General features: G+C 42.3%; 1 long non-coding RNA gene across 1 annotated transcript; it reads right to left on the reverse strand.

Annotated features, from left to right (window-relative positions):
• Positions 1-3,859: 3,859 nt before the first annotated feature.
• Positions 3,860-25,862, reverse strand: LOC122660078. Its single transcript, XR_006332614.1, has 5 exons — positions 25,711-25,862; positions 20,732-20,736; positions 17,769-17,774; positions 14,324-14,327; positions 3,860-3,874 (listed from the first exon to the last, which is right to left on the reverse strand). It is a non-coding gene; the product is annotated as an uncharacterized LOC122660078 (long non-coding RNA).

Raw genomic sequence — 25,862 nt, forward strand, 5'->3', positions numbered from 1 at the left:
GGATTATTTCCACCTCCTTTTTGTTAGGATTAAATTCCAATAACCAAATCCCAATCCCCATTCCCTTTATCATAACCATGAAAGAGAGAGAGAGAGAGAGAGAGAGGGAGAGAGGGAGAGAGGAAAATTCGTGGACTATAGAGAGAAAGAGAAGAAGAAGAAGGAAGGAGAAGAGGGAGATTCGGACTGTGCAGAATCAGTCACTTGAAGACCAATTTCGACCATTTTTGGAGTTGAATTAAGAAAATCTTATTTCATGATAAAACGTAGCCTCATCTCTTGTCTTCATAACCCAACTTGAATCACCCCAATCGGATTTCTGAATAGAGACATATCGCTGATTTACTAAAGGTAGGTCTTTCTGTCAAAAATCTGTGTTTCCCCAATCAGAGTTTAAGCAATACCTTGAAGTTGATTTCATCTTTACCTTAATCATAAAACTCCATTAAAGTGATTCTGAATTAGAAAGAGGTATATCAACATCATTGAAGCATTGATTTGAGGTCACTTATAGAAATCGGAGTTGCTTCACACAAGGTGAGTAGATCTTCAACCATAATACTTGATATTTTTTTTACATATAAAATTTGTTTTGAAACATTGTTTTAAATCTGTAATTTAATTTTAGATTGAGATTTACCATGCCAAAAACATATTTCATTGATGCTTTTTAGTCTATTAAATTGTTCACACATGATAGCTTAAAAGGAATGATGAATTTCCTTATGATTTAATTCACATGTGTGTGCTGAAATTTTTAATAATGTCATGTTTATAGACTAATGAATCCAATGCTTATTTGTTGATAGTATGAGGAAGGTCTATAAATGATTCTTCATGATTATAACCTAATACATGATGTTTTTGGATGATGCATTTAAATCTAATTTTTATTTGATTTATTGATTTATATTCTATTGGAATTGAAGATGATTGTTGACAACTTTGTGCGAAGATTTTGCCAAATCTTTTCGATTTATGTATTGCATCCTATCCCATGATATGTTGATGAAACTTGATTTATTTTTAAGTTTTTTTCTTTTCTTTTACAACTCTTGATTAAACATTTTAGTGTTTGGAATATAGGGAGTTGCAAACCCTAAGTTCTTAACTTGTTGAATAGCTTTATGTATAAGCATGGATGTTCTTTTCTGTTACCTTACCGACATGGGTTAAAATGTTGAGGATAAGGATAAGTTGGTGGGTTTTTGAGCTACGGGCTTACCCTTATTAGAGCTATATGGACCACTAGAAAGAGGGAGACTAAAAAACTCTCTAGGGGGCATTGCTGGTAAAACTTTCGGGGGCTTTGGCTCGATCTGGGGCAAGTTTGGTCACTAGTTTCTCCATTAGTTTTTTTATGTTGAAAAGGGACGGTGGTATTGTAGTTGATCATAGTTGGAGTTCATACGCCGCTAGCATGAGGGCCTTGACCAGTGTATGATAACTAATTCACACTAGTCTATTAGGGAGTGATGTATTTGTTATTTTACGTTCTTTCGATATATCTTTTTTGTTGATTGTTGTCATATATACTTTTCATTACAGTAGTGGCAATAAGTAAATATGCTTATGATCAATTTTTTTTTTTTTTTTTTTTTCGGATCTATATATACATATTATTGTATGTCTTTACATTTTGTATTATTTGTGCATGTTTTCACACCTGTATAGTTGTTGTGGATTTACTTGCTAAGTTTTTCCCGAAGCTTACCCTCACCACTTTTCAGATGAACAACTTTATGAATGCGAACCTAGATGTGAGGATGTATTAGAGGAGGAGGTTCAAGCGGACGAAGTGTTTGGATTAGAAGAGGACAACTACTATTAGAAACTTTACACTTTCTTTAAATTTTAGAAGAACTCATAGTTTGTTTGAGTTTAATTTAATTTTGGAAATTGTAACCTTTATTTATGAATTTTAAGTTTAATTTGGAAATTGTAATAGCTTAGTTTAACTATCCTACTTTAGTTGAAGTCTTAATCTATACATTTTAGACTTATATTTGTGTTTTGGTTCTACTCCGGTTCATATCTCCTTGACATAAACGATCTTGTAGACCGTCAATGTCCCTAAATCGCTAAGATGGTTTTGGGGGCGTCAAACAAAATTTCAAAAAATGCCTAAAATTTCTCATATTAGAAATAGAATTCTTGTTGAATCTTCGGGTGCTTAGGTTATGTTGTGATAATTTGTTTGAATTCCTTGAAATGTTTAAGTAGAATCGCTTATTTTCTTTCTTCCCTCTTTGTCTCTTCTGTAAATTGGTGATTTATGATACATACACCCTTCAGTTTACTCAAAGTACCCATTTCATATACAGCATGACATGGATATATGGGTGCGGATGCGTGTTCAGCTTCAAATCTTTTCTTTTTCCTTCCAAAATGTTTTTGGATAGGGTGTAAGCCCATTATTTGGACATTCAACTAACAGAGACTGATAGTGGGTTAGTAGTAGTAGCTAGTAGCAGTAGCAGTAACAGTAGCAGTACAGGACTCATAGTGGTTGGCCACTACACCCATCCATGAATAATTACATGAGGAGGTTCATGATCTCAAACACCAAAACCCATTTGGAATCCATTAATTCCTTTGTTACTTTACTGATCTAAATTAAAAAGAAATGAGAGGGGGGAACCAAATTCCAATTAATTCTAAGTTTACAATTCATTTATGTTATCACTTTGTCCACCCTACCTTCATCTTCATGTGCGTTTAACTATTCAAGTTCCCATCTCTCCTTATTTTAAAAATCTGAGAATGAAGTCTCTGCAAAGGAGACAATCTCTATTATTCCCCATGGTACTACTTACCACTTTTAGTTAAACAAATGCATCATTTTACTTTAAAGACATCTTCACTAATGCATGAAGGAATGCAAGTACATTAGGTCCATCCTTATCTAATTGGTTATGTTAATTCATCTGAACTATGAAACCAGCACAAAACCAAACCATATGTCAGACTCTGTATGTGTAAATTACAAAAATACAAATCAAAGGAAGCACACAAAATTTCAGAAAATACTTAAAATTTCTCATATTAGAAACAGAACTCTTGTTGAACAGTAGAGAGTTCAAGAGCAGGAATAAAAACGCCAAAAAATGCAAGGGAAAATGGTAAAAAAAAAAAAAAAGAGAGAGAATTCAGTATCTTTGTGGCGTTGCAGAGGTCGAGGGTGAAGAGAGCACCAGGACGGAGAGTTGCAGAGGGCGAGCGTGAAGAGAGCACCAGAGTTCAAGCCAAAGCCACAGAGTTGCAGAGGCCGAGTGCAAAGAGAGCACTAGAAATCGACGGAGAGTTATAGAGGTTGAGCGATAATCGTCAAGGTTTTAGTATATTCTCTACAAAGAATCCCAATGGACGATTAAGTTGCATTCACTGGCACCATATCAAAAGTGACTAGCACCTTAAGCGAAAGTGACTAGCACCACGTGTTAAAGTCACTATCTTTCTCAAATAAAATAAATTCTAAATATCCTATTGAACCGGAACATGGTTGGAAATCGGTTCATCTTGGTTGGGATACCCAATTGGGTTTGGGTCGGTCCAAGGTAGTATATTTACGTCAATTCCCCTGGTGTTGAGAAAAACTCGACCTCGAGTTTTGTAGAATGGTTGAAATAAAAGCTCACGAGTGGGGGCTATCGGTTCCATGTCTGCAACTTGAAGAAAATCCAAGATATGAAGCTTTGGAAATAATTTAGACAGCAAAAACAAACTTGGTTTTCTAGACCCGGTTGATGTAAGCTAATTGATTTGGATCAAAGATCAAGAATGATCGAATTAATATTAGAAAATTCAATAAGTCTTGATATATAGATTTGAACCACCATGTGGAATCACGAAGTGCTCTCCTGTCAGTCTGTCACTAGTCCCATGCATCGACGTGTCGACTAAGAGAACTGATCCAAATATCAGACCCAAGTGGATCCTAATAGAAAAAAAAATACCAATGGCTTTTCAACATTTTTGTCTATATTTTCAGTTCTAAAGTGTTACATATATGACAATTGTCATTTACACTAATACCATTAGAATTCATAAAAATTAGACATAAGAAATTCAAGAGCCTTGATGGATTTGAACCATCATCTCTTGGGGAATCCCCAAGTGCTCTACCTATTTGAGCTAAAGACTCATATATAAGAAAGTAAATGAGGCCAATTATAATTGAATAAAAAAGAGAATTCCAAAAAAAATTCATATATAATGGAAAGCCAAGGACTGCAGTAGAATGCTAAAAAAAGACACGACAATAACAAAGTATAACATATCAACTTAAGTAGAAGAATAAGCAACAATAGGTATACCTCTGAGCTCAGTCAAGAATCCTACATTGATAGATATGCGTGTTCTTCACGTGTTGGATAACGATCCTTGATGTTTGAGGCCGGGTAGGATTACTTCTCTTTGGGGATAAGGTCCGTCTGGTCAAAGGATGACGTAGACCTTGTTGGTGACGTCATGGTTGGACCTCGTTGGCTTGCATGGAAGACTTGGTCTCTGGATGACTTCTTGGGTCTATTCCTCATTAGATTTTCCGAATGAGTTCTATTGTGGTCCGGCTTGGGCCAGCCTTTCCTTTGGGTCAGGACATGTGGCATCTCTGGACTGGCCCGTGTACTTTTGGTTTATCAAGCCCCACACTTAAAAAGGAGATCAATGGAACGAGCATTGTTACAAGAGAAGTGAAAAGAGAAATCTTTTACAAGTGAAAGGAGATGATCTCTTTTGCAGATCTTGTCTCGACTGTCGAGCTTCACAAAAGATTTTTTTTTGTACTTTTTGAAAATCAAAAGAAATTGTTTCAGCCCATGTGTTATTGCAAGTCAAGCCCAGTTCATCGTTTTAGCTTCGAACTATGGATTCAGCTCATTATAATTGCTTCAACCTCAGTATATAGCTATCCGTCTGTCTCAGTATGAAGCTGATCTTTAAAATGAACTCATCCAAATGAAGTCATGTTTACTATTGATTCAAACGTGTGAGATATTAAGGGAAAAAAGAGTTTGTGACAAAAGAAAAAAAAAATACAACTGCATATTTAAATGACATGTCCACCAACGGGTGTGCTTAGGCCCATACCAAATGTATGTATAAGCATGAACCTTTGTGGGCTGTATTTTAATCCCACATTCAGTGGGCTGAACCCACAATTCAAAGCTGAAACGATGAACTGGGCTTGACTTGCAATAACACATGGGTCGAACTCTATTTTTAAAAGATAACCGAAATTGAGAAATGGGCTCCGGACTAAACCGGACACGAAATTGGTCATCATTAGGTCGCATGGACCTAAAATCCACTCATGGCCCATGGGCTGAACTCCACTTCATGGAAGTGGATGCGATATGGACTCTTAAGAACTTGAAGAACAAGTAAATACAAAGGCCCTTTCACCAAAAAAAAGAATTTCCTCAGATCTCAGAGTTAACAATAGGAAATGAAAAAAAAAAACTTACTGCGCAAGGCTGAAAATTCATGTATGTGCACGTTCTTGAGAATCTCTTATATGCTTTTGGATCTCAACGCTTGTAGGATGACTCATGGCAACCATATATTTCAATTCAACATTTGTTTAACCATGCATTGGACGAGTTTTGAAACTGAAATAATTTTCCTCTTAAAAGAGGGTACATAATAACAATCCTTTAAAACTAAATTAACAGAATTAAAATTCAAAATAAAAGTTCCCACAGCCATCGCCATGATTTCAGCTCCAGTGCCCATCCGAAGGCACACCTCATTTCTTTTTAGATTCCTTGTCTCATGGAACCCTTGTAAATTATTGCAAATGTGAACAGTGGAACCGCTATCCACCAACCATGATCGGTTCAAAGGACAAATTAGACACGTAAAGAATGTAAACATCACATGTAACTTCTTTAGAAGCCTCTGTATCATCTGGATTCTTGTCTTTCACAGTAGCCAGGAATGCACTATAGTTCCTTTTCCAGTGACCCTCCTTCTTGCAATAGAAGCACTTGTCTTTAGCTTTCTTATTGCTAGACTTCCCACCTTTGGGTTTCAAGGGCTTATCCTTATTTCTCTTTTTCTTCTTCTTCCCATTTGAAGAAGGCTTCAAATCAGTAGCATGGATCTCAGCCTTATCATTTTTTAAGGTGGCCTCCGCTTCTACCAGTGCATTGGCAAGCTCGGTGAGCTCCAGTTCCTTATCTGACATCTTGTAGGACATATTAAAGGATGCATAGGCAGAGGTGAGTAATGCTAAGATCAAATCAGTCTTGTATCGCAGTTCAAACCTGATCCCCATGGATTCCAGTTTCTCGAATAAATTAATCATTTTCAAGACATGGTCCATCACTTGACCCCCTGGGACATCTTGTAGTTATGGATCTGCCAGAGTGTGCATGTGTCAACTGCCTATTGAACAATTCAACAAGCTTGTCCATTTTATTGCCTGGGGTACATATATCCTTGACTAAGTCTAGTACTGACTTCTTCAATAATTCTAGGATATAAAATGATGCCTTGGAGTCCCCCTTAAGGAAATCCCACTTCTCCTCATATGCCTAAAAATCATCTGGGTCAGGTTGAGGAGGAACTTGTTCATCAAGAACTGTGTAAAGTCCTTCTATAGTTAGGAGCAATTTAATGCTCTGGTACCAATCGACATAGTTTATACCATTTAGTTTGTATTCACTAATAAGTGTTAACAGATTGGAATTAACAGCAGCCATTGAATAAAAATCTACACATGTACAAGTAAAAACACATGCATATTAATAACCATTGATAAAAATTGAGTATATACATCAATGATCTTTCATGATTTAGGTCTCCCTCATGACCTAAAAAATGAATTGGATACCTACAACCCTTGTATGCATAACTTACTCTGTTGGGAGTCATTATACACACCGTGGTAGTGTGGACTAATCTGTCCGCCTCATGGGCTTCCAATATTTTTGGCCACCTGGGTGTCATGCCCAGATCCTGTCGGCTGACATACACCAAAGTCATGCATTTACCTATTGCATTAGTTAGAATCATGAAATCATGAAAGATGGCCCATTGCCGCAGTGCCCTCTCATTATCCATATCTTAACGTATCTAGATAGAGGTAAATATAGATAACCATGTGATAACGAGCTTGATAATGTCCTGTCGGCGTATGCGGGGTCATATCGCACAACCTCTACATTTACCTTTAATAGGAGGCCATAGACATGTCTACTAACTTAGACTAGTCCATATCATACATAAGGAGGAAGTTGGTCAGATGACAGCCCTGTTAAAAAAATTTCAAGAAGTGTTCACATGGTCTTACGAAGCTATGCCAGACACCGATACAAGGATAGTACAGCATGAACTGCCCACTTATCCAGGTGCTCAGCCTATTAAGCAGAAGCCCAGAAGAATGCGGCCTGAATGGAGTGAAAAGATCAGGGACGAAGTCATCAAGCAGTGGAATGCATGATTTTTCCAAGTGGCATAATACCCTCAATGGTTGTCCAATATTGTCCCAGTTTCCAAGAAAGATGGGAAAGTACGGATGTGTGTCGATTTTCGAGATCTCAACAAAGTCAGCCCAAAGGACAACTTCTCATTGCCTCACATTGACTTGCTAGTAGACAACACAGCAAAGCATGCCCTATTATCATTTATGGACGGATTTTCTGGGTATAATCAGATCAGCATGTGTCCAAAGGACAGAGAGAAGACATCGTTTATCACACCATGGGGAACCTATTGTTACAAGGTGATGCCCTTTGGTCTGAAGAACGCAGGAGCAACGTATCAAAGAGTAGCTACGGTCATCCTACATGACATGATACATATAGAAGTAGAAGTGTATGTGGATGACATGATTGTCAAATCGATCACCCGACAGGGGCATTTCCTGGCGCTTAGAAAGTTTCTCGAGCGGATAAAAGAATACAAGCTCAAATTGAACCCTAAAAAATGTTTATTCGAAGCAACAGCGGGGAAGCTTCTGGGATTTCTCATCAGTGAAAGAGGAATAGAAGTAGATCCCGACAAAATAAAGGCTATAATAGAAATGTTGTCACCAAAAACAGAAAAAGAGATCCGAGGTTTCTTGGGTCACATCCAATATATAAGCCGGTTCATAGCACGCCTAACCACAACATGTGAACCCATTTTCAAGCTCTTGAGAAAAGAAGAACCAAAAAAATGGAATGATAAGTGCCAAGAGGCGTTCGAAAAAATAAAAGAGTACTTGACCCATCCGCCAGTACTTGTCCCACCGATACTGGGTGAACCCCTACTATTACACTTATTCGTTAAAGAAATGGCAATGGGATCAATGGTAACACAGCTTGATTAGAAGAATGGGGAAGAGCACGTAGTCTACTACTTGAGCAAGAAACTACTAGAGTACAAAACTCACTATACTCCTTTGGAGAAGACATGTACTACCCTGGTTTGGGTGACTAAAAGATTGAGGCATTACATGCTTTCGCATCCAATCCAACTCATCTCAAGGATGGATCTGATAAAGTACTTGTTTGAAAAGCCAGTACTAACTGGAAGGATGGCCAGATGGCTGTTGTTATTATCAAAATTTGACATAACATATGTCAATCAGAAGTCTATAAAGGGGTGACCAGTCTCAGACCACCTAGCTGCACATCCGGTGGAGTCGAATTCGCGAATAGAAGATATTACCCCGGATGAGGACTTAGCATGCATGGAAGAAGAAGAATGCAAAGATTGGTGGCAGTTGTACTTTGATGGCGCAACCAATCAGAGGGGATATGGGGCCGGAATATTACTGATAACCCCAGAAGATCTTCATCTCCCTTCTACTTTCTAATTAAAATTCCCATGTACCAACAACATCACAGAGTACAAAGCATGTATGATTGGCCTCGGGGTCACCATGGCATTGAGAATCAAGAAGTTGAAAGTTTATCGGGATTCGTCAATCATAATCTATCAAACTCAAGGGAGATGGAAAACGAAAGATGAAAAGCTGGAACCCTATCAAGAACACTTGGAGGGGATGATCAAAAACTTTGAAGAAATTACATTCGAATATTTGCCAAGGGTCAACAACAGATTTGCAAATGCTTTGCCCACCCTCGCCTCGATGGTTGAATGCAGCTCAGACACCCAGATCCGACCATTTCTGGTAGACAAGAGATGTGAGCTGGCATATGAAGAATCAGTGAATGCCTTGATAGCTGGTGGGAAAGTATGGTTCACACCCATAGTTGACTTCATCAGAGAAAGGAGGTATCTTGAACATTTCACTGCGGGTGAAAAGAAGCGGCTACGAAAATTTGCCACGCAGTTCATGCTCCAGGGAGACTTGTTGTACAAAAGATCTTATGATGGCATACAACTGCTTTGTGTAGATGAGGAACAAGCTCAAACAATCATGAAGGAATTCCATCAGGGAATCTGCGGAACGTATATGAATGTCAGAATGCTTGCCAAGAAGATCCTGAGATTGGGGTATTATTGGGCAACCATGGAAGAAGATTGTGCCACATTCGTGAAAAGACGTCACAAGTGCCAGATATTGGCCAACATTAGCCACATTCTCCCACAAAACTCCACTCATTGAATGCTCCCTAGCCATTCTCCACATGGGACATCGACATCATAGGGAAGGTGACACTGAAAGCGTCCAACGGACATGAATTCATCCTCGTCACCGTAGATTATTTCACCAAATGGGTGGAAGCACAGTCTTACACCATCTTGACGACTGTGAAAGTAGCAAAGTTCATCAAGGAAAATATCATATGCAGATACAGAGTGCCACATGCCCTCATGTCTGATCAAGGAGCACATTTCTTGGGAAAAATGGATAAGTTTTGCACCAAATTTGGTATCAAAAGGCACCGGTCTATGACTTATAGACCACAGACTAACGGAGCAGTGGAAGCAGCCAACAAAAATGTCAAAGTCATATTACAAAAAATGGTTGATAATCATAGAGATTGGGCAGACAAGCTTCCATATGCGTTATGGCTTATCAATCGTCCATTTGAACTTCTATTGGGGCAACTCCTTTTTCATTGGTCTATGGAATGGAGATAGTATTACCTGTGGAAATCCAAGTACCATCCCTCAGAGTATTGATGGACTACAAATTACCAGAAGGAGAATGGATGCAGAAAAGGCATGATGAGCTTAACCTGCTAGATGAGAAAAGGATGAAAGCCATGGATCACCTTAAGAAGTACCAACTCAGAATGGCGAGAGCCTTCAATAAAGGAGTTCGCCCGCAAAACATCAAAGAAGGAGATTTAGTTCTTCGTGAGCAAAGGGCACCTGTCCACAACCCAAGGGGCAAGTTCAGGCCAAATTAGAGCGGACCTTGTCAAGTAAAGGAAATCCTAACCAGGCAAGCTGTTCGACTTGTGGATCTTGATGGAGAAGATGTCAAGGGCCTTGTCAACATGGAATAACTCAAGAAATATTTCATGTAGCCGTCAGGTCTACATGAACTACATTTGACCTGATTCATTTCAAAGGATACTTAGGCAACTTGGCATGCTCAAGTGCGGTCACATTAACCCTTTATCATGGGCATATTCCTAAATCCGTCACCCGACAATTTCCATCACCAATCCAAAAAAATCCCGCCGTCCAACAAAAATCTGCCATCCGGCATCTCATTGTGTGTTATTAGTAGGAGCTGACTATTCCTTGAGTCCAAAAAAGAAAAAAGAAAAAAAGAGAAATCTTTTCCAGTTTACTAAGGAGTTCTTTGGTTGGGTACAGGCAATATGCATCCCCCAAAGAAAGCAACTCTTGACGAGACTTTACATAAATGGACCGTAGACATGAGCTCAAACGGTCCAACTGCTTTGGAAGATGTACATCTCCTGATCCTTACAGGGATTATGTATGTGGAGATCCATCATGACATGCTTCGGCAAGTATACCAATGCTGGGATCCTGAACTGCACGTTTTCAGATTTGGAGATGTGAAGATAACCCCCATAATTAAAGAATTTCGAGCTTTCATTCTCTCACCGCCATCAAGAAGACTTTTTCGTCCCCCTCTACGCAACAACTATGAAGAAGAGCTGCAAGATTTCTTCGAATGGCCCAAGAGGGAAGTCAAGAAGGTCATGGAATATGGTAGAGTTGACATTATGAAAATAGCAAGAATCTTTTCCAAACAAGAAAGTGTCGGAAACACTCGGCAAGAGAACAGGTGGAAAGCATATTTGTTTTGCATGATTAGGAGATACTTGCTGCGCACCCCAAGAAAAGGTGTTCTCCCTGTAGTGGTCGACGTTGTTCAACAGCTTCTCGAAGGATGTGATATCACCCCTACAGTTCTACCTGAGACTTTCAAAGGTCTGGACGACATGAGTGCTTCCCAAAAGTATGGCACAGATTATTGTGCAGGATCCCCTGCAACTTTGCAAATGTGGCTATTAGAAAGGCTACGATTGGTCCAACCAACACCTGATGCCACGCTGCATTTGAAGCATTTCCGAACCCAAAGAGAAACGATACGATTTCATGCGATCAAGGATTGGAGGAAATATTGAAAGAAAGAATGGATGAGAAGATTCAATGGAACTGCCATTGGTGGAACACAGAAGCCCCGATGTTCAAAATTCCAGATGGTGATTATGTGTGGTTGATGGGTTTGACTCATACCACCTTCTACCTGCCTCATCTTGTACCTACACGATGTCATTTGACCCTAAAAGAAGCAACGGCGAAAGTTCAACCACCAAAAGAGTTAACGCTGAAGATCGTGAATCTACTGGACGAATTATGGATGAAACATGTAATTGAGGGGTGACCTTATTAGACTATGTTTCGTTTCCAGCACTCTCTTTTCCGTTGTCGTACCCTCTTGTCCGTTGCTCTACCATTCCCATGCATATAACCTTTAACCATCAGGGGTTAAATGAAAGACGTTTAGGATTATGCCATGTAAAAAAAAGAAGTAAATATTTTAAAATAATTAACCTACTATGTACATAACATAAAATAAAAATATATATATATAGTGTACAACATCCAAACAACATCTAAAAAAAAATCCCAACAACACTCTAAGAATCCATACAAAAAAGAGAACATGTTCAATAACTTGGGGAGGGAGAAGACTAATTCTCGCCACCAAAAGATCCGACCTCGCTCTTGGCCTTCAGGATGTGCTCATCGTCACTGTCGTCATCATCATCATCATCATCCTCATCAGCATCACCCTGCACCGGGGATGGGAATCGAAAAAGTCATGCACGCGCAAGCTCCCTTCGAAGGTGCCCGTTCTCCTTAGCATACTGCCGCTTCACCTCAGAACTCCACCGATAGCAATGCTCAAAGTGGTCCCGAGATTCCCTCATCTCGTGAAGCTGATCGCTTTGAAAAAGAAAAAAAGAAAAAAAGGGGAAGAGATTCCAAAAGAAGGGAAAGCATCAAAAGATACAGAAGAGGAATTACTCACCAACCATTGGATGTCACGGATCCTCTCCTAGAACTCGGCGTCCACACTCGCCTGCATCCGGTGCATGTCAGCATATCTCTCAGCACTAATCTGTTATGATGACACCAAGCAAAAGTCAACCAGGATCAAGGAATTAATCATAAAGTAAAGAAAAATAAGAGAAAACGTACCCCAGCAAAGGGAATCAGGAGCACAAAGTCGTGATCGGGAACTCAATAGGCAGGGAGGACGGTCTGGAGACTGATGTCAAACCTAGAAGGGATGGTCCACCCCCTGTACCCTGGGATGGGATCGCCCATCTACGCAATAGGCAAGTCAGTACCGGTAGCATGGGAAGGGCGAGAGCTCACACTGCAGCCACGTGAGGGAGGCAATCCGTACTCCCCAGGAATCAGTCGGCGACCTGGATACTACAAAAAGGAAGAAAGAAAAGAAGAGACAAGACTGTCAGTTTCAAAAGAAAAAGAGAGGGACGGAAAATGTCACAAAAGGAGATAAGATTCAAGGGAATACCACGGGACCCTCCCGGGTCAAGCGAACACAGACGATCTCCCGATGAAGGTAGTCCTGGTAATCCTAGTTTGCCACAATCAGCTCTATAGCTGCAATCCCGGCCCTCAAGGCCTCGATGTCAGGGGATAAGAGAGGAGCACGCATATGAGTAGGGGGAGGCCGAGGTACCACCTGAGTAGGATCCCACTGTCGGGTCACACTCCCTCTAAGGTACAACTCCACCCCAGAAGGGCCCTCAAAGGCTATCTGCTTCCGGACAAGCCCACAAGCGAACCGGTACTCCTCCAACTCAGCAGGGTACAAAATCTCCTCATCGTAGGGCTGCCAACGGATCTGCCAACAGAATCATTTCAGTTAAACAGGCAAAGAGGAATCAGTTTAGGAAGAACAAGAAGTCTCAGAGAAGTTTCTTTGATCATTACCTGGGTAGCCACCAAATCATTGAGCTGAAGATGTACTTGCAGCTCTTCGGTAAGAGAACACCTAACCTTCTCCCAGCGAGTCACTCGGGGAATGTAAGGAGCCAACTCATCAGGGAGGCCAGGGGTATGGATCCCAAGAACCTTATAGCATCAAACCTATCAAGAAAATATGAGAGAAATATCAAGAACCAAACGAATATTTAAGGCTAAAAGAAAAAAAGAGAGATCAGGGGAGCGAAGCATACCCAAAGAACATAGGCGTAGCCAGTTAAGCCAGGAGCACCGAAGGCAAGACGATCCAACATCCTCAGAAAGTGAGCATAGGCAGACCCGCCGCAGTTAAAGGATGCTGCTTCATGAAAATCCTCAAAGAAACAAGCAAGAATAGTGTCTGTGTGGCCTCGCCCGTCACAGAAAAGAACATTGGAGACAAGATAAAGGAGAAAACTCCTAGCAGCCTGGTCCAATAACTCCCTGGGGGAGTTGTCATCAATGACACGGTCATCCCACTCCTTTAGGGAAGACAAAAGAATGACACGGGAGGTCACTGTAAAACCCAGGAGTTTCTCAATATCCTTGAGAGACCTCGTCTCGAGGGAGGGAGTCACAGAAACAGGTTTCCTAGTGAAGGGGATCCCTGTAATCATGAAGAAATCTAGAGGAGTGATGGTTACCTCCCCGGTAGGCAGGTGAAATGAATGGGTCGACGGCCACCAGCAGTTCGCCAAAGCATAAACTATGGGAGTATCTAGCTTGGCTCAACTACTTGAGCAGTAAGCCCTAAACCAGTCAAGTCCACCCTCTCCCTCACGGCAGGATGAAGGTGCGAGTACCATGACAAGACGTTATTGGTACGACAATACTTCTTGTAACCAGGGGAATAAAGCTCCTACAACATATTGGGCGGAAATCAAATACTAAACAAGAACATGCGTTGCATGAAAAGAGAAGAAAAGGTGAGCACCACTTACCTTCTTGAGAGCCTGATCCCAGATGGTGCAGCATTTGTGGAACACGGTGTCCACCAAAATACTGCCCGTGTACCACTCCGCCTTCAGGTCGCCGAACACCTCAGAGGAAGAAGATGACAGCCTACCACATTTGGATGAAGACATGGCAAATGGCTCACAAGAGAGATGGAAAAACAAAGAAGAAAGAGAAGACTGAGAAAAACAGGGAAGAGAGAAAGAAGAGAGAGGGGAGAGCCCAAGAAGGGAAGGAACCAAGCAAAGGGAGAGGGGGAGGTGAGAAATGAGGTCCACCCCCCCCCCCCTCTTTTATATAAATTTGGACTTGGCGGCCCCACGGGCTATGGGCACACGCCCGGTGGCACCGCGGCCCAGGCTACGGCCCCGCGTGGCAGTGCCGCGTAGGTCCGTGGCCCTGTGTGGTAGCGCCGCATAGGTCTGCGGCCCCACGTGGTAGCACCATGCAGGTTCGCTGCCCCGTGTGGCAACGCGCAGGACCGGCAGCGTCGCAAAAAAAAAATAAAAATTGGGTTGCAAGCCCACCTCACCATGCACTATGAAAAAATTGGCCACGGGGCCATCTCTTCGAATATTTTTTCCAAAAATTGGTCGCGATGCCATCTCATCGTATGTTTTCCAAAAATTGGTCACGATGCCATCTCATCGTACGTTTTTCAAAAATTGGTCACGATGCCACCTCATTGTATATTTTCCAAAATTTGGTCGCAATGCCACCTCATCGTATGTTTTCCAAAATTTGGTCACAATGCCACCTCATCTTGCTTTCCCAAGTGGGTCGCGATGCCACCTCATCGTACGTTTTTCCCTAGTGGTCATGATACCATCTCATCGTATGTTTTCCAAAAAGTGGTCGTGATGCCATCTCATCGTATGTATTCCAAAATTTGGTCGCGATGCCACCTCATCGTACCTTTTTTCCAAGTGGTCACAATGCCATCTCACCGTACGTTTTCAAAAAATGGTCGTGATGCCGTCTCATCGTTACACATTTCAAAATTCGGTCACGATGCCGTCTCATCATTGCACATTTCAAAATTTGATTGCGATGTTGTCTCATCCTTGCACATTTCAAAATTTGGTCATGATGTTGTCTCATCGTTCCACATTTCAAAATCAGGTCGCAATCATGTATCATCATTACACATTTCAAAATTTGGTCGCGATGCCATATCATCATTGCACATTCAAAATTTGATCGCGATGCCATCTCATCACATTGGGTCACGATGCCATCTCATCGTTTGGTCGCAATGCCATCTCATTGTTTGGTCGCGATGCCATCCCATCGTTTGATCGCAATACCATCTCATCATTTGGGTGCGATGCCATCTCATTGTTTGGTCACAATGCCATCTCATCGTACGTCCCAAAGGAAAATTTTGGTCAATATGCCTTTCTAATCGAGCATTGCCCAAAGCCATTGCCCTTTTTGATCACCCATTTACCGAGATAGGTTTTGGTGTTCAGAATTACAAAAAGAATTTTCATCGAATGGTTTGCCGAGATAGGTTTTATCATTCACCGAGAGATTTGCAGAGTTGAGTTTTATTGTTCAAAACTTCGTCACCTATGAGCAAAGCGACGGTAGTAGTTGCTCAGAAGATTTGTTGAATGGTTTACTGAGACGTAGTTTTATCGTTCAACTCCGCCACCTATGAGCAAAGTGGCGGTGATGCATGCTCCTGTGACAAAATCAAGAGGTCTTTTGTCTTTGCCCTTCGGCTATTGGCACAGGTCTCGGCCAAAGAGGAGCAAACTGTAGACGCTGAATTTTGCCACCCCCCAGCGATGACAACAACTAGACATGAAAGACTGGTAATGCCCTTTAAATACTCCTTTCCTTCGGGGTAACTCGGACACCCCCTATTTTATTTTGTTTCCACCCATGGTCCCCCGCATTCCCGAAATGACCCCCCATGACGCCCACGCTTAAAGCCCTGACCCAGTGGCTTCGCTCGCTGCCGCGGCATCCCCTGGCAGCACCCCGCTCGATCGCAGCATTGGCTAGCAACACCGCGCTTGGCCGTAGCACCGCCCGATAGCACTGCGCCCAGCCGCAACAGTGCCACGCCTAGTGGTAGTGTTGCAGCCAGGGAAATATCCCCTCCACGATGCCGTACAGCAGCACCGCGCCCAGGGCCACGGCGTCGCCAGGGTACCCAAAATGAGTTTTTTCTGTCCGATAGACCACCAAAACTCCCATGGCGCCACCAGACGGATTTTTGCCTATAAATAGCCCCCCTCATTTCAACAAGGTCTTAAGTGGAGGAGAGGGGGGACCCCAGAGCTCCATTTTTTCAGTTTTTTTCCTTTTTCCTAGTTTTATGGCCCTGCCCCTGTCCGATTTTGAGCCTTCGAGCCTAGTCCCTCTGTCTGAAGTTCGGGTCCTCCAGACCCAACTTCCCTAACCCGGTTCTATCCAAAACCCCGAAGCCTTCCATAGCCTAGTCACCCTACCCGATGTCCTAATCCCCAGTTTCCAAAGCGCTTTTTGACGCCATTATTCTATCTGAGGTCCTAGTATCCGACACCCATGCACCGTTACTCTGCCCGATATCTGAAGAAGCCTAGCTTTTGAAGCTCTCTAATGCTGTTATTCTGTCCGAGGTTTCAGCACCCGACACCCGTACGCCGTTACGCTACCCTCATCTGGGTAAGTACTCCCCAAATATTTTTCCAACGTTGTTATTTTGTCTGATATCCAGGTAACTACTTTCCGACGCCATTAATCTGTCTGACAAAGGACAAAACCATTCTTTTGCCTCCACCTGAGCTGGGGGACACGATTCGTCCCGTATAACTGCATTAGTTTAAACGCATATAGGTATTTAATTCTTTCACCGCATTTTAACTCCGTAGCAATGTAGACCTTTAAATTATAACTGCATAGTGTACAGTAGTTAATTTAATTAAGCAGTTTGCGCATCATTCTAGTCGTACATGTGAGAATAGGACATTTATGAAGGAAGAATATTCGAAAACCAGCATCTAGTAGAAAGACTGGCTTTGCCAGGCGAGGTGCGTGCCTAACACCTTCCCACTCTCGTAACCTGACCACTTACCCCGAATCTCTGACCAGACCAAACGAAGTCCTGTAGCCCTTCATGGGGCTACACCAATGCGTCCTAGGCCCTAATCCTAGGTGGCGACTCCATTTCATTTAATTGTATGACCCCCATCCCTTGATAAATCATAACCATTTGAGAAGATGCATTCCTTCTCTCTCTCCAACCGAGGAGCATGACCCCAAACCCATTCCGAGCCAAGCGCACATGGGGGGGAACACCAAACCCCCCCCCCTCACGTGCGGTTCCCGGAAAGGAACAGATCCTCACAGGTGTAACCCCGCATATGAGGGTGTGGGATCACGCCCGCAATTGTGGACTGTGCAAGCCTCTCTTTAAAAAGTGGAGGTAGGTTCACTTCCTCCTTACTACTTGTGCTTCCTTGAGTTGCTTTGGAGCAGATTGGTGGGTTTCTTAAGCAGCTGGGTCTTGATGATAGGTTACTTTGGCAGCAAACTCGCTTCCCATTTTTCAGTGAGTCTTCTCCCTTCCTTCTTTATTGTCTGCCCTTCCATTTTATAGACCGTGTTAGCCATTTTCTCACTAGAGTGGGACCTTTTCTTTCACCTTATACGAAAGTAAGTACAATGTGCATCACCATCATGGATGAAGTGCTAAGGGGGTGGATCTTCGACATGCGATACGAGAAGTGAGAGGTATTAAGAGAGGTTGGCCTAAGATCTCTTAAGCAACTGTGTGCCATGTTCCCATCGTTGGGGATGCTAGTAGTGGTAGCTCGATTTTGGGTCCCCGAATAGAATGTCTTTCGCTTTGGACACGCAAAGATATGCCATACCTATGAGGATTTTTGGGCTTGCATGAGGTATTCTTTTGAGTGACTAACCTACTGCTTTGTGCTGGGGAGAGATAGTTGTCGAGATGTACTCGAGTTCTTCACTTGGACAACAGAGGAAGCTCAAGGTTCATGTTTGGGGGAACCATTGATATCCATGCTGCGATGAGATTCTTCGTTGCTTGACGTCACGAGATAGAGAGGTACTTAGGCTATCGAGACGATGCATTCCTTTTTTATGTCATTGCTCGTCTTTTGCTATGATCCCCAAGGAAGGGGTGCTTCAGCTACTATCATTGATGTAATTAGATATCTATGCTAACACTAGGGAGCTGATATCGTGTCAGTTGTCCTTGTTGAGACATTTCATGGCTTAGACTTTATTCAAGAGCACTGCCACTACAAGTGGCAACTTTTCTCCGGCAGTCCTAATCTCCTTCAGGTTCAGAATTTATTTATTTGACCAATGGTACCTTCTAGATATGATTTGGAGAGCGTCTATTGACATTCTGAGTGTTTGTAATTGGGTGAGACAACTAATAGGGGAGACGCTGAGAAGATAATACAATGGGATTATAAGTGGTGGAGGGTGGATAGTCTGGTGATGGTTATGCCAGATGAGAGTTATGTGGGACTGATGGGGCTGATGCATACATCATTCTACAATAGGGGCAGATATGTCATTTTATAGGAGGGAGGGGAGAGATAGACACAGAGTGGCGCTAGCATACACTACATAGCTTGGTAGCGTTCTTTCTCCCTAAAATAAATTATAGTTTTGTCATGGCTACCCTTTAGTTGTTCCTTGCATTAGTAACTCCACCACCTCTTGAGAGTCCATCCACACCTCTAGATGTGTCCACCTTAGGATTTTGCTCCCTACAAGTATAGGGTATATTTACATTTAGGGAAGTAGTTTTTCTGTTCAAGAGTGTGCCCTACGCTAGCACTCCCATGTGTATGGCTCTCTCCTCCTCAAAACAAAAGGGCAAAGGTGTCTTTTCAAATGGGGAGCAGAGAGATAGACTCATGGGGAGTGCTGGTGTGGGCCACACTCCCAGACAAAGTTCTTTTTCCCTTACATTTATTTCATATAAGTATATATGCTTTATTCCAATGGCACGATTTAATGGATCTAATCTGATATAACTTAAAAAAGTGGTTGAAGGTTTTGCCTTCTCGAATGGTGTCCAACTGTATACGTGTTGGATTTTTTGCTTCCATTACTTTGTGTCCTCCCTCCATTGCTCTAGTTGCTCGAACTTAGATCCACATTCCTTGTCAAACCTGCCCCTAACTGGCTAAGAATTTGAATAAAGGACAGGAACCCCTGACATGGCATCCAAGCACACTGTGGAGTATCACTCCAGTGATTGAATTTAATGGAGAACCTCCGAGGATGTCCTCCCATATACCTGTCAAAAAATGGATTGCAGACCCTTGCAGTTGCACTGCATATAGCATAATGTACTGCATAAACTCCAAGTATTATTTCTCCTCTCCATAAATGTGGGGCCCACACCTGGAAAGATGTGTGTTGGACCGTAGGTAAGGTGTAGGTACAAAGCCTAAGCCCTGGGCCAAGCCCATGTGCAAGCACAGTGAGTTACAGCTTTGTTGTATTCTCTGGGTGATGCACTGGGCGATGCACACATCACCCAGTGAATCGCCCAGAGTGGTAAAACTGATTATTTTAAACATCAGGGGTGTGGGGACCATCCATACAGACCATGGACACCCTCCAGAGGTAGATGGGAGTCTTGGGAACCACCACATACTCTCAGACTCCTATGGACCCCACCAGAGTGGCCAGAATGGCCCAGAATTAGTTCCAAAATGCATTCTTGAAAGTGGGCCCAGGCTGCCAAATACACCCTAGTTATGGCTGGTCTATAAATAGAGGACCCCATCCTAAATTTAGAACTCTATACACTGTTCAAATCATGGGGTGAGAAGAGAGAAAAGAGAAGGAAAAGAAGAGGAAAGGAAGGAGAACAAGAAGAGAAAGAAGAGGGAAGCTTACCTCTGCATCCATTCAGCTCCAGCAACAACCTCAGCTCAGATTCAGGTATAAAAACCATGACCTTACCTGCTGCTATGCTGGTTCTGTCTATTTCCTTAGATCTCAGTGTTTTGGAGGTGTTTCTAGTCTAAGACAGCCCAGATCACCTGGGGGCTGCCTTGTACTGCCACAGATCTAACATGCAAATAGATTGCATGGAAGATCCGAGGGTTATTCATGTATTTTTGTTCCGTTCGAGACTAAAATCAGTCTCGTGCTGATCGCATTGCTGTTGCACCAAGAAAGCATAACTGGGCTTAGATCTGTGCACACAGCTGCTCTCGGCCTAGCCCTGTGTTGCAGCAGCCTTAAACCACCCTACTTTGCGTAGGATCACCCTTGCATGCAACCCAAACCGTGGCCATAAGCTGGAACCCAGCTGGGCTGCTATTCTCTGTGCTAGCTGGACAGGTCCTGGCAGCCAAATGGTGGGCCCAGGTCATGATCCATGTGGACCACCGCAAACCACTCCTCATGGGGTCCACAACAACCCTACATGCAAGATGGGTCGACCTAGGCATTGCCCATGGCAAAAATTCCAAGGTTGGAAGCCTGTTCACGTTTCAAACAGGCTCTGGGCGATGCACACATCACCCAGAGAATCGCCCAGAGAATGGAAAAGGGTTGATTTGATGTCCTGCCTCAGTGGGCCTCCACCAGTGGGCCATGAATAGTGTAAGGAGGTGGTAAATGACCAAAATACCCCTCCTCACATCTGTCCAAAATTATTTACACTTTGGGTACCCAAGTGGGCCCCACATGGCCTTACAACCCTACCAGTGATGGTCCAACAACACTGCTGACCTGGGGACTGAATTGTGAGACTGTCTGGACCATGTACTACATGTCACACTGGTAAAATACCATACTTGACCCTGATCCACATCTCTGGATGATGCACCAGGACATAGACCCTATGGCCCAGTGCAAGACTCAGAGAATTCCAAGTGATACTATACTGAGCTCCAAGTCAGACCAGTGAACCTAGACCAACACTAGGACATCCAAAAACAATTTGACTAATTAAATAACACAATTCTGATTTATACTATAGGATTTTATCCTACGCTCGAGGTACACTTCCAGTTACCGGTCGGAACTGAAACAGCAACTGAACTTGTAGAACTAGACCCTGGTGAGTGGAATGTCATCGCATATGTAGATGTAACATAAATGACATGCTGAATTCAATTTTATAATATTAATATTGTGATACATATTTAATTCATAAATCTTTAAAATTCAATACACACTGTGTTGACTGCTGGAAATTATGTTTGTATACTCTATGTTGCATGTGAATGCTAGACTAGATGTCATAGCCAGCTTGGAAATGAGGCCTATGGTAGTCCGTAGAATAAGATACGGTTGACACCGCCTGACTCATACGATGCCATATAGACATGGGGTTAGAGTTTCATCACCCGTGCTACGCACCCTTGCCAACAAGGGTTAAGGTGTTGGATGCCTATGGGAGTGACCATATATATGAAAAAGAAAAGAAATATGTTTGCACCGGAATGGTGATTATGGGCTATATGCCGGGCTATAAGCCAGAAAAGAAAAGAAAAGAGAAAAAGGGATGGATGCCTCACAGGTTAATCACAGAGGGCTGGTCGGGCTGACCTTGGTGTACGTACAACGGACTAAGATCGATCCGCGACCTCTTTCTGGTGTGGTGCACCCGAGTGTGGGAGCGGTGCGGGGATTATTGTTGATGGTGTAGGGAGTCGCCACCTAGATCAGGGTCTAGGACCCACAAATGGTGTCCGTCCTTCAGAGAAGGGTGCTAAATTAACACCAATGACTCAATGGATGGTCTGCTCCAAATCTCTGGGTAAGTGTCAAGTTACGGGCTGGGAAGGTGTTAGGCACCCAGCAACCGCCCGACCGACGGTCGGTCTTCCTAAACCAAACTCTATTGTATACTGTTGTGTTATACGTATTATGCACCTAATTAAACTATTTTTTTTTGTGTGTTGACTATTTTTGTTGAAATTTATGGACTTAATTAGGCTAATTAAAATTAATGTTTTAATCCTAATTACTACCCCTAAGTTAGTTGATTATGTACATTATGCGCCCTAATTAATCTAGTTGATTTATTTTACCTAAGTTAGAAAATCTAACTCTATGATAAAAAATAGGGTCAATTGTGCAAATTTATTAAGATCCTAGGGCAATGGTAATATCATGGATAAGTTTGATAAACAAAATGGCTTAAGGATCAAAATGACCAAAATACCCCTAAGGGCAAAGTGGTAAAAATGCTAGAACAAGAACTTTTAAGTCATTTCAGGCATTTGATATGTCATTAAACATTCTGAAATTACTAAACATGTCGAGTGAGACTATTGGATGGCACAATGGGCTTGCATTTGGTAAATTACCAAAATGCTCCCGAGGGCAAGAATGACTTTTTGCGCATGGTTATGATCCATGGTGGGCATGTATGCATATGAAAACATTATAAAACAACTTGAAACAGATTTTCATGTTTAAAAATATATTTTTTCTGATTTTCTTGGATTTTCACAGCAAATAGAAAAATGATATCTACGTCCCTAACATGGTAGGGAACACCTATGAAAATGATCAAACATTCATGTCAGTGATTAATGATCCCATAAAATCAATCCTGATGAAATATGTATCCCATTAATTTTTTTGTGAATTTTTATGCATTTATACTATTTTTAATATTTTCTGAAATGCTAAAAAGAAGGGAAAACAAAGAAAACTACAAAATCCCCATCACAGATCCGAATTGGATCAAACCAGAGCCCATTCCCACTAATCAAAACAAGATCTTTAACATGGTCAGAATTATTTTGTCCAAATCCCCACCCACAGGTTCAGATTTCATAAAATTCTAAAATACTCACAGGGGCAAAACTGTCACATAAAACATGGTTTAGAGCTCGGAAAAATTAATGGGCATCAAGCACAATGGGGACCATCTTCCCTAAAAGTTTCAGAATTTAATCATTCTTGTGATAGTTTTGAAGATTTTTTAACTGAAAACAACCTCTTTTAGCTAAAGAAAATCAAAAGAAATACATAAAAATACTTAAAAATATATAAAAACTACCCTTGAAGCGTGGCAATATCTGGGCTCAGTTTACATATCCTTGGATGGCCAGAATTATTGCCAAAAGGCACCGAAATCCGCTCCAAGTGTGGTTGCCCCGAATGGCAAGAGTGGTGAACAAGGGGTATTTGAGGAATTTTATATGTCCATGGGAGCTTGATCTGGGGATTTATATGGCATAAATGGAAAGAGGGGATCGTGAAATTCATTAAGGTAATTTTTTCTGAATTTTCCTGGGTTTATAAATCTTCCAAAACACAGACTATTTCTAGGCCAAAATGTGTTCGACAAAATGACTGAATGAGCCCTGGGCATTCAATGCTGATTGACAAGAAAGGGGGTTGGGGCTGGCGGGCTGTGGCCTGTGCCCTGGCAGGCTGCGGCCAGGTGCATGGCCATGGCCTGTGCACATGGGCCTTAGGCCTTGTAGCCTCTGCCGACAGCCTATGTTGCCGACATGGCTAGGCTGCCAACAGGCCCAAGCAGGTTGGGTTGGTCCGGGTCGGGTTAACCCGGCCTGACTCGGTTCAGTCAACTTTTTTTATTTTTGTATTCCATTTTAAAGGTCCACATTCAAATGCTAATATCTCCCAAACCAGATGGCCGATTTTACTGTGCCACACATCGTCACGAAGGTCTCAACACCTACTTTCCATCCGTACGGATGATCGGGTCAGATTTCACCGCGAAATGGCATAGATATCGAGAAAAGTATAAAAATATGGTTTTTCACACCCATCAAGGTCCAAATGATATCGGAATTACACGAATTTTTACGTGTAAGCACAACATGACCAAATGAGATCATCCAAATGGTTTCGGGTCACATCAGGTGGCTCGGATACCAAAAACCGTGCCAAGGGCAAAATGGTCATTTTAACAAAAGTTATCCAAATTGGCCAAAACTTAACGTAAAAGCTTAATATGATCAAATGAGGTCATCCAAAGTGTTTCGAACTAAATTGGGTGGTCCAGATACCGAGAACCATGTTAAGGGTAAAATAGTCATTTTGACAAAAGGTGTCAGATTGGAGTGAAATTTCACAGGTGGGCTTAAAATGGTTAAATAAGGCTATCCTAGGGATTTGGGCTCTACTTGGGATAGTTTGGTTACAAAAAGTGGGGTAAGGGTAAATTGGTAATTTTTTACCATTTGTTCACCACGCAAGCTAGTCGGGCTTTGATCATCATCGTCGAGTCACACTTCCAAGGTGCCAAAATTCACCGTCTACAGAATGCCCCCCTTTGACTGAGGGCACGCAGTGTACGAAAGTCAAAGTAATGACTCAAATTTTGGCACAAGGGGAGCAAAAATGAAAACTTCCCACATCTTGCTCATGAATGTGGTAATTTGAAACCATCGGTGAAGTACGGTGTACAATAAAATCACGGCGGTGTACAGTGACATTCGATGAAATCAAGGTAATTCATCATACGATTAGCTACAACAGAAACATGTAAAGCTTACAGTGCATTATGACTGATATAGTCTGACGGGGCTCTCTATCGGCTGACAGACGACATAAACAAAATGGTACACCTGCAAGAGATACATGTAGGGGTGTCAATAATGCCCGGCTGGCCCGAACCCACCCGAACCCGCCCTGAGCCCGGCCCGGACCCGACCCTGATTTCCCAACCCGAAGGGCGGGTTAGGATTGAGTTTTTTGCTGACCCTGGCAGGGTCGGGTCGGGTCAGGGTTAAGACCCCGGGCTTAGCCCGGCCCGGCCCGGACCCGACCCTGATTTAATTATAAACATTTATATATATGAAAATACCAAAATGCCCACAAAATACCCTAATCCCATATTCCCTATTTCCCTTTTCGTTTTCACTTTTCACCCTTCATTCCTCATCCACGAGAAAGTGAGAAACTGAGAAAGCCGCCGCTCAACTAGCCTTCTTCTTCCTCGGTTCCTCCTTCCCAGATTTGCATCAAGGTAGTTTAGGGAGTACTCACTCAGTAGTTGAACTTTGCATCACTCAGAAAATTTTCGATTCTCATAAGCATCTTTATTTTGTTTTGTTTTGTTTTATGTAGGCTGAGAAAATCACAAAACTTGCAGAAACTGAATCACCTTATCCGAAACTCATACTTCTTCAAGCTCCGAACCTCGATTAGCCTTCTTCTTCACTCATAGAGGTACGTTCGTTCCCTCCCCTTCTCTATCTCAGTTCATCCTTCTGTGCAATAATTAAACAACTGCAGAAGAAGGGTTCATAAGCTACTGTAATTAAAATTTAGGGCTTTCTCTCTCTCTCTCTCTCGCTCACCCCACACAAACACAGAGAAAGTTGAAAAAAAAAAAATTGATACAGAGAAGGGGAATTGAAGTGTGAAATGGGGCTAGACCTTGAAATCCTTTTAGGGCTCTGCCGACCTTCCGAGCACAAGCCTCACAATACATATCAACTTTAAGAACGATCTCCTGAGGCTCTTCAGCTTTCTTCTCCTCTTCTTTCTTTTCTTCTTCTTTCTTCTTCTTCTCTTCTGTGCCTCTTACC

Source organism: Telopea speciosissima, chromosome 4 (assembly GCF_018873765.1).
Source record: "Telopea speciosissima isolate NSW1024214 ecotype Mountain lineage chromosome 4, Tspe_v1, whole genome shotgun sequence".
Classification (NCBI taxonomy): domain Eukaryota; kingdom Viridiplantae; phylum Streptophyta; class Magnoliopsida; order Proteales; family Proteaceae; genus Telopea; species Telopea speciosissima.